Here is an 8,570-nt window from a genome sequence, read left to right as displayed (position 1 = left end):
ATACACCGAATGATATTTGATTTAATCTGGACAAAAGGTGTTCATGTATTTCCAAGCTGTGCTATATATACCGGTTCTGAGTTTTTGTGATGTTGGTATTCAGTAGAAACATGACTGACTTTCATATTAGTTTCAGCAGTTTCAAATATTTTGTTTACAAGGCACAAATGCATAAATCTGTTAGTGTGACGAGTGATGTTGATTATGGTTCACTGCTATTTTTTTTATAAAATTGCTGTCTTAATAGCGAGGTTCATGTTAGGGGTGTAAGGGAAGCCCAGTCAACATCATACCTCCATGTCAGAATGATGAGATTTGATAGCTCCACGTGATCTTGATGAAATACTGTGTAACCCGCCTTGGATTAATACATTTCCCAGCGTGGGAATACATCTCTTATACCCCGCCACGAGCAATACAGGCTGCATATGGATTTCTCAGCGGCAGAATAAATCTCTTTTACCCGCTTCAAAGCAAAAAGCCCAAACGCTTTTTCCGAGTAAATGGAAGTCACGTGACATACAAGTTAACACAAGCTCAATCGAACAGCTGTTTACTCTATCAATTTTGAATTTGTGTTATTTCTTTTACAATGTCACATTTAAACATGTCGGTAAGATAAATTCGTTGTACCAGGATTACTCGGGGTACATGGGATTTTATGCGTCCCTCGTTGGCTTTTTTACCACGAGCCCCCGGCTGTTTAAAACTCATTTGTTGGTCTCCCGACCCCCGCCCGATATTTACCGTATGCTTATACCGGGATATGTTTTTTTCAAGAACTAATAACTAGAGTTTGTTTTGACCTAATGTGATTGTATTCAATTGTGATAAATTGAAATATATGCCACATATATGAAATATTGTGGTGTTTGTATATAGATGCAAGTATGAATAAAACCATATGCACCATATGATAGGATTTGGCGTTATTTGACTGGCTAAATACATGTATGTCTGAAACATGTAATATAGTCACATCTCTACGGCAGAATAGAACAATTTCGTACTCCTTAAAGGGCAAGTTCACAAGGAAATGAACCTATTTACCACATGAACCACATTAAAAGTGTTAACCTAGTAGTGTCATAGACAAAAATATAAAAATATCACATTTAATTAACATATTTTTTGCATTAAAACGATTTATATTTTTCACATTTACCAAGTGTTCTATTTCCAGAACAAAAACACCATGGCTTATGCCCCTTGCAATATGACGTCATTGGTGCCAATTGATAAACATTGTGACGTCATCATGCTTTGTTAGAGCTGCTTCACGTGGTGTAGGTACAGGTGTGTGATTCTAGCGTCTCAGATGCCAGCCAGTCTAGTGTTATGCTGAGTCACCACTGCGCCGGAATGTGTCGTAGGCCATGTTGTTTTACCGCAAACTGGTAGTTGATATCTTTTGCGTTGAGAATAGACAGGGACCCAGTTGAATTGGCACCAATTACGTCATAATCTAAGGGGGATAACTCTGGCCTGTTTAGCTCGAAAAACGAAGGCCTCATAACGGCATAGCATTTTCACACTATTTTGAGCTTCCTACTTTCACTGTGAAAAAAATGTGTTTATATTTTCAAACACAGATACTAACTAATTCTAAAATTGCGTTTTGTTTAGAAAAAGAAAGAAAGTGATTTTTGCGTGTACACTTCCCCTTTAAGGGACCAATCACTTGATGTTTGGGGGGGGGGGGGGGTTGTTTGGATACTGGATTTTGTTCTAGCTACAGCTGAAATCCAGATATGTATATTTTTATTAAAACAATAGTCCGAACTATTTTCCTGTAAACATCGTGCAACAATGTATTTATATGGCATACATTTTCTTTTCTTTTTAACAGTCAGAAGCATAATTGTTTTTTTCAAGCGTTTTCGAGGATTTTTTTTGTATATAAAATGCCAGGAAATATGAGTATTTGATTATGTCATAGCATACATATGTGTCGAAACTATTCAATGTCAATAGTTTTCGAGAAAATACTCTCATTTGCTTCCTCCGCTTTGCATTATGTGGCGATGGGGTAGCCCAGTGGGTAAAGCGGGTGCTCCCAACGCAGAAAGCCTGGCTTGCGTCTCCACATGGGTACAATGTGTTCAGCCCATTTCTGGTGTCTCTCGCCATGATATTGCTGAAATATTGCTAAACACGGCTTAAAACCATACTCACTCACTCTAAGTAATAGAGTAATAGATTCCACAATATAGTGGATAGAGCATCTGTCCGGAGAGCAGAAGGTCGGTGATTCGATCCCAGACCGGGTCATACAATAGACGTCAAAGATGGTACTTGGTGCTCGGCATTCAGGGGCTACAACAAGAACTGGTCGGCTCGGAGTCAATAAACTGTGTCTGAGTGGGGTATCCATGTTAAACTACGGCTTGGTATCTCTGGGCTTGCACTATGAAATCGGAATCAGTCAGGGCTCGTACGTCGATATACAAGTACAATAATCTTGAACGCGACGTTAAACTCACATCTATGAATCATACCACCCAGTCCTTGTGATTTGTTTGTTTGTTGTTGAACGCCGCACTCACCGATATTCAGTTTTATGAGGCGGTCTGTGAATAATCGAGTCTGGACCAAACAATTCAGTGATTGACATCATGCGCATCCATCTACACAATTCGGATACGATAACATGCATCGACCAAGTCAGCGAGCCTCTTACGACAAGCATAGTTAGATGGGTTGCTGAAGACCTTTTGTAACCCAGAGGGGCGGTCGGGTAGCCTAGTGGTTAAAGCGTTCGCTCGTCACGCCGAAGACCCGGGTTCAATTCCCGACATGGTTACAGTGTGTGAAGCCCAGATCTTCACGAGTCAGTGACTACCTGGGGGAACATACAATGTTCTTTTACCCACGTTCCATCATGTCTTGGTGGTACTTTAGATATTTATCAATATAAAATCAACATCACATGTAAATATTTCCAAAAGATACGGGGGACGGAGGTGTGTGTGTGTGTGTGTGTGTGTGTCTGTGTGTGTGTGTGTGTGTGTGTAAATAACGACAGTTAAACTACGTTTATAACGAATACGCTTATAACGAACTGACGAATATAACGAAATGGTTTTTTTTATCCCGTTCATTTGCCGTATATAGGCTTATAACGAACTACGGGTATAACGAACTAAAATTACCGGTCCTTACATAAAGTTTGCTACAACTGCATGTCAGTTCGTACACGGCGAGAAGTAGTACTGATATATTGCTGAGTGCGTTGTGAAGCAACACACAAACAAGGTACATGTAGGTGTACAGGGGCACGGGTGGCCCAGTCGTCTAAGGCGCTGCGATTCGCTGTGCAGAGTTGCGTCCCCTGGACACGCCAGAAACCTATGATTCTGGGTTCGAATCCCGGTTTACCCCGATTATGTTTCTAGGTTTGTCAGCACCATACCCGTGCTCGTGGGTTTCACCGAAGTGGTAAAGACCTGCATCACTTCGGGCTTTCCTCCCACTTTAAGCTGACACGCCGCGATATAACTGGAATAAAAGCGCAATGTGTCAATATAACAGGTCAAGGCGGTGTCGGTCTCCTCGCTAAGCGTTGATGGTTTAAGATACTGATCAACCGACTCGGAATGCTGTCGTAAATTTACCCATAGGGTAGATGTAGACACCTGAACCTTGTCATGCACGCAACAGCTGTCCGGAGATCGCGGAAGTAACGTTACATACATAGTTGGAGGAAATTATATACGTAATGTAATCATTCATTAAAACATAAATCAATGCATTTCCGCCATAACGACCCTAATGTCTTGAAAACTGAAACGGTGTTATTTTTTAGAGCCTTACCGTCAAATATCAAAGTTGCGGTTCCACACGTGACGGTGTATATAGGAGACTAGAGATGGGGGGAATGTGATGAGTAACTGTACAAAATGATATAGCTCCTTCAGGATTAAATTTCATATTTCTTCTCCTATAAATACTTTTTAATGTTAAAATATGAAGAATAAGATTTTTTTCAAATACATTTGACAGCCATTATTAGCTGCCATGATGGATTATCTAGCCTAACTGAAGAGGGTGTTTAATTCACTTGACAAGTTAAATCAAGAATTAATTATTAATTGATTCAGAGTAATTATACCTTAACATTTCCAGAAACATATTCCGAGTTTAAGTGAGTAAGTCAGTGAACGTGTTTAAGTAGTCCTCAATATTTAATCTTTCTGTCCTTGTTTACCTTCCTGTCCCCCTTGCAGGGGCGGTCGGGTAGCCTAGTGGTTAAAGCATTCGCTCGTCACGCCGAAGACCCGGGTTCGATTCCCGACATGGGCACAATGTGTGAAGCCCATGTCTGGTGTCCCCCGTCGTGATATTGCTGGAATATTGCTAAAAGCGGCGTAAAACCATACTCCCTCACTCACTCTCCCCCTTGCCCCGAGAAAGTTGGGATATACATGTACAGTAACCCGCACTGTTACCGCTGTCTATCAAAGAACGCGATCCTTTGAGTGAGTGAGTTAAACGTTAACGTCGCATCGACATTATTTCAGCCATATAGCGAGAGAGATGGTACGCCAAATGTTCACGAGGAATGCACATGGTTGACGGTTGACGGATGGCAGGACCCGCCAATACATCCCGATACATCTACACATGTATTAATTGATTTCCTCATCATATATAAATCAGAGAGAAAAAAATGATATGATTAATCAACATTTTGTAACAGATATTCACACGAACATCGTTGAACAAGATATAGGTCATGGCAGTCTCAACACACGCCTACCTCTCGTTCAAATACGGCAATATTATCCATGGTCATATGTTCCTGTCTCCAATAACACATTTTTTAAATTCACGTTTATTCAAATTGCTTTGATGTGTCCCGCGGCAATAAATAATTATATTTATCTAATCTTGTCAAATAATATGTTGACCTCACTGAGTGACCTGACAGATTTGATATTTCATGAGTGGCGCCGTCGTGACTGGAATATCAACTTAATTAGTTCACATAATGAAATTGTTATTTATATTTTAAATTCTTAGATAAATAAAGTATGTCATCCCTCGATACATATTAATTAAAATTATGTAAGTTTATATATCATACATGTCTATTTTTCACATGTCATGTTAATATAACAATATTTATGAATCAGTTGTAAAAGAGAAAATAGCGATTAAAATAATATGAATGGAAATCAGTGATGACACCAGGTGTTCGCGAAAAAAGTAACATGACCTGCCCTCCCGGTAGCACCCGCCGCTGACACAGTTTGCATAAAAAGGTAAGTTTTTTGTTGTCTGACGCCGCACAGCAGTAGTCCTACCATGCGACGACGGCCAGTCAACGAACCAGACAATCAAGCGATGGACCAAAAACTCCAGTGACACGATGGTGCATTTACTGATTCTGTAGAAACTAGATAAGATAATATTGAAGAACGTCTGCTGTGTACAAGTGCAGGGATTCTGCTGCTTGTAAGTTGAGAAAAAATGTTTAAGGCACGTTGTTAATAAATGTTTGATAATGCCAAGTATTAAAGTCCGTTCGCCAAGTCAGTCACTGCTGAATTGTTTGATAGTCATTTGTTAAAAGTCGACCGATGACAAAGTAAACAAAAGTTTATGGATAACAACAGTATAATAAAGAAGTTGTTATTCATAAACTGAGTCACAGCTGAAGTAAACATATTACGAGATATGGCGTGTCCACAGTAAGAAGGATGACATGTATGAAAGTCCGTTCTTATGTATACGACATCTCATCGGCTATAAAAAATAAGTTGTTAATGTTCTGAGCGTCAAGAAAACAGGAAGTCAATCCAATTTCACACCACATTATTCCGACCTGATGTCACGTGACGCCGAGAGATATTGTTTGGCAGGGCAGACAGAATGTCCGCCCCTCACGACTTCATCAACACAGGACAAGTGTAGGTTGTCAAAGGAACATAATTTAATAACATTGCAGTGTGTGTGACATACGATGGATAGAATACTGGGTGTTCATCCTGTCCATGATGTGGAGAGAGAGAGAGAGAGAGAGAGAGAGAGAGAGAGAGAGAGAGAGAGAGAGAGAGAGAGAGAGAGAGAGAGCGATTTGTTAAATAGTTAAATGCGTCACATCACATTCAGTATTTATTCAATATGTAGCCAGCGGTTACTTTGGATGTCAATGATTGTATTGATCTATGATGCGCGATGTTACAGCACCATCACTCTAACGTTTCTATTGGCAATTTACGAGTAGTTTAGCCGACTATATATGTCGTGAATTAACATATATTTAATGCCGTAGAAATATGAAATGACCCTCCTGATAAACGGAATTGTGTGGCTTTCTAATTTTTCAGTCCCTGGATTGAGACAAGATAAAAACGTCACTACCTCGCTTTGTTCATATATGCATCTTGTAGTATTGTCCAACAATGTTAAAAATGCATATATTTAGGAGATATTGTCATTATTCACAGCTATGTAGGGGGCCTATTAACGCAGTGTGCTTCATTCTTGTTGTCCCCGCGTACTGTCCTATTATCCAAAGCAGGGTTTAAACCATACTCACTCACTACTGACGGGTGTAAGTTGTACTGAGTGGTCATATGTCTTACTGCTAATAAAGGTAACATCGATTCCAATGAGCATCAATTTGTTGTGACCTTGCTAGGGGCTAGAAGTGCGCACCAGCTGTGTGACGTCATCACTTCCGGGTTGTATAACTAGGAAGCTGATGCACGCCGTGCTGTGGAGCACTGATAACCATACCACCCTGAAGTATACCCTCGGGCCTTCCCTACTGTCGAATGCAACTCAGTGCGGAGCTTTAGGTCATAATTTGTCAATACAATCGACTTTTTTCGAAATTACACATGCACTCGACATCTAACACCCAAGCCAATCCGATTCCAATCCAACCAGCCCCGAATTAGCCCCGTTCATGTCTTTCTGACTCATTCCTGCCCCACCATTCCGCTTGAAACCCTAATTATTTTTAAAGGGTAAAGAAACTAAGCTAAAGAAAGAATACTTGAAGATCGAATTTGACCAAAACAATACAAAAGTTATCGAAACGTTACTAGGTTGAAAACGGTCGCCAAAACATTACACACGTAAGGTCCAAAACATGACTCCGATACCCGTATCAAATACACCACCACCGAATAACCATTTCTTGTTTGTTGCACAACCAAACATGGCGGTATACTTTCTTTTGCCTGGCATTTTATGTAAAGTATTGTGATACGTTAGTTCATTATATATATTACAGTATCTCAAATCTTCTTACATTGCACATAGTGGTTTATACCGAAGTGAGCTTTTGCGAACTGTAAGCATTTTCTGTTCTACAAGATCTGCAATTCAATTCAAATAAGTGTTATTAATTTACATACTGCGTATACTCTTGGTGTTCTGTACGCACGTAATGTTTCATTGTCAGGTTGATTTCGATTAAAATGAGTTTGAATCCGGCCATTAAAGCGACAGTACAGACAGCTTGAAGAAAGATTGCAGGGAGGGAAACAACGTCTGCAGAATGGCACCAAGACTTTTCAGCAGTTCGCTTATTCTGTGTCACATCTTACTGGACTATAAATAAATTACTGGGATGATGGGGTAGCCTTGTGGTTAAAGCGTTCGCTCTTCACGACGAATACCCGGGTTCGCTTCCCTACATGGGTACAATGTGTGAAGCCCATTTCTGGAATTGCTGAAATATTGCTAAAAGCGGCGTAAAGATGAATTACTGTAGTACTGTCCATATCATGTGTTTTGCTAAGAGACAAAGTTTACGTATCATTGTATGTATATCCAAGTGAAATGTTTACACCATATAATGTATTAGATGTACACTTACATGTACTTCCTGTTCACATATTTTAACCGTATAAATGTTCTTAAATCAAATCGTATATTTGTATTTTTATTATTCTGGCAAAATTATATTATGAGATGCAATACTGTGTATCGCTTGAATGTTTTGGTCAAATGATGATACGGCCTAATTCCCTAATCCCTTGATGGTACAATATCCATAACCTAAAGTTGGCACAGTGGGGTGAACCCCTTGAATGGGCCCATGACTCTGGATAAAGAAGAAGATTATTTTATTACGGTTTCACACAATGTACATACGAATAAGATAATACAAAACATTCATCAATATACATTGTCCGGCCAAAAATGGCCTACGAGACACCAGAATACAAATATATTCATAATAAAAGCACCTTAGTGCTAAAATATGTAATACAATCATTATAAAATTTTAAAAATATTCTATTGCGCCGTAAACTTTCTGCGATTATTGTTTGTTGTGTATACGTATACAGTTGGAGGAATGACAGCATCTAAAGCAACATTGTCCACAACTGGTAATATTGAGTATTGATGGTGGTGGTGGAGCGTTCATACTGATAAAACACATTTTAATCATTGTTAATTCTTAATTAAGAAAAAAATACTAAGTACAGTGGGCGAGTTTAATTATCACTATTTATAAAACACTTGTCCGTGGTCGCCCGAGGGCTTTAACCGTAGCCACGCCTGGTTGAACACTGCTTGGGGGCACGTGACAGGTAGGCAGGTAAGTA

This window comes from Haliotis rufescens, unplaced genomic scaffold, assembly GCF_023055435.1.
Source record: "Haliotis rufescens isolate VD_foot unplaced genomic scaffold, xgHalRufe1.0.p SCAF_121, whole genome shotgun sequence".
NCBI classification, from domain to species: Eukaryota; Metazoa; Mollusca; class Gastropoda; order Lepetellida; family Haliotidae; genus Haliotis; species Haliotis rufescens.
The sequence above is the reverse complement of the archived record's forward strand: the minus strand, read 5'-3'. Positions refer to the sequence as shown.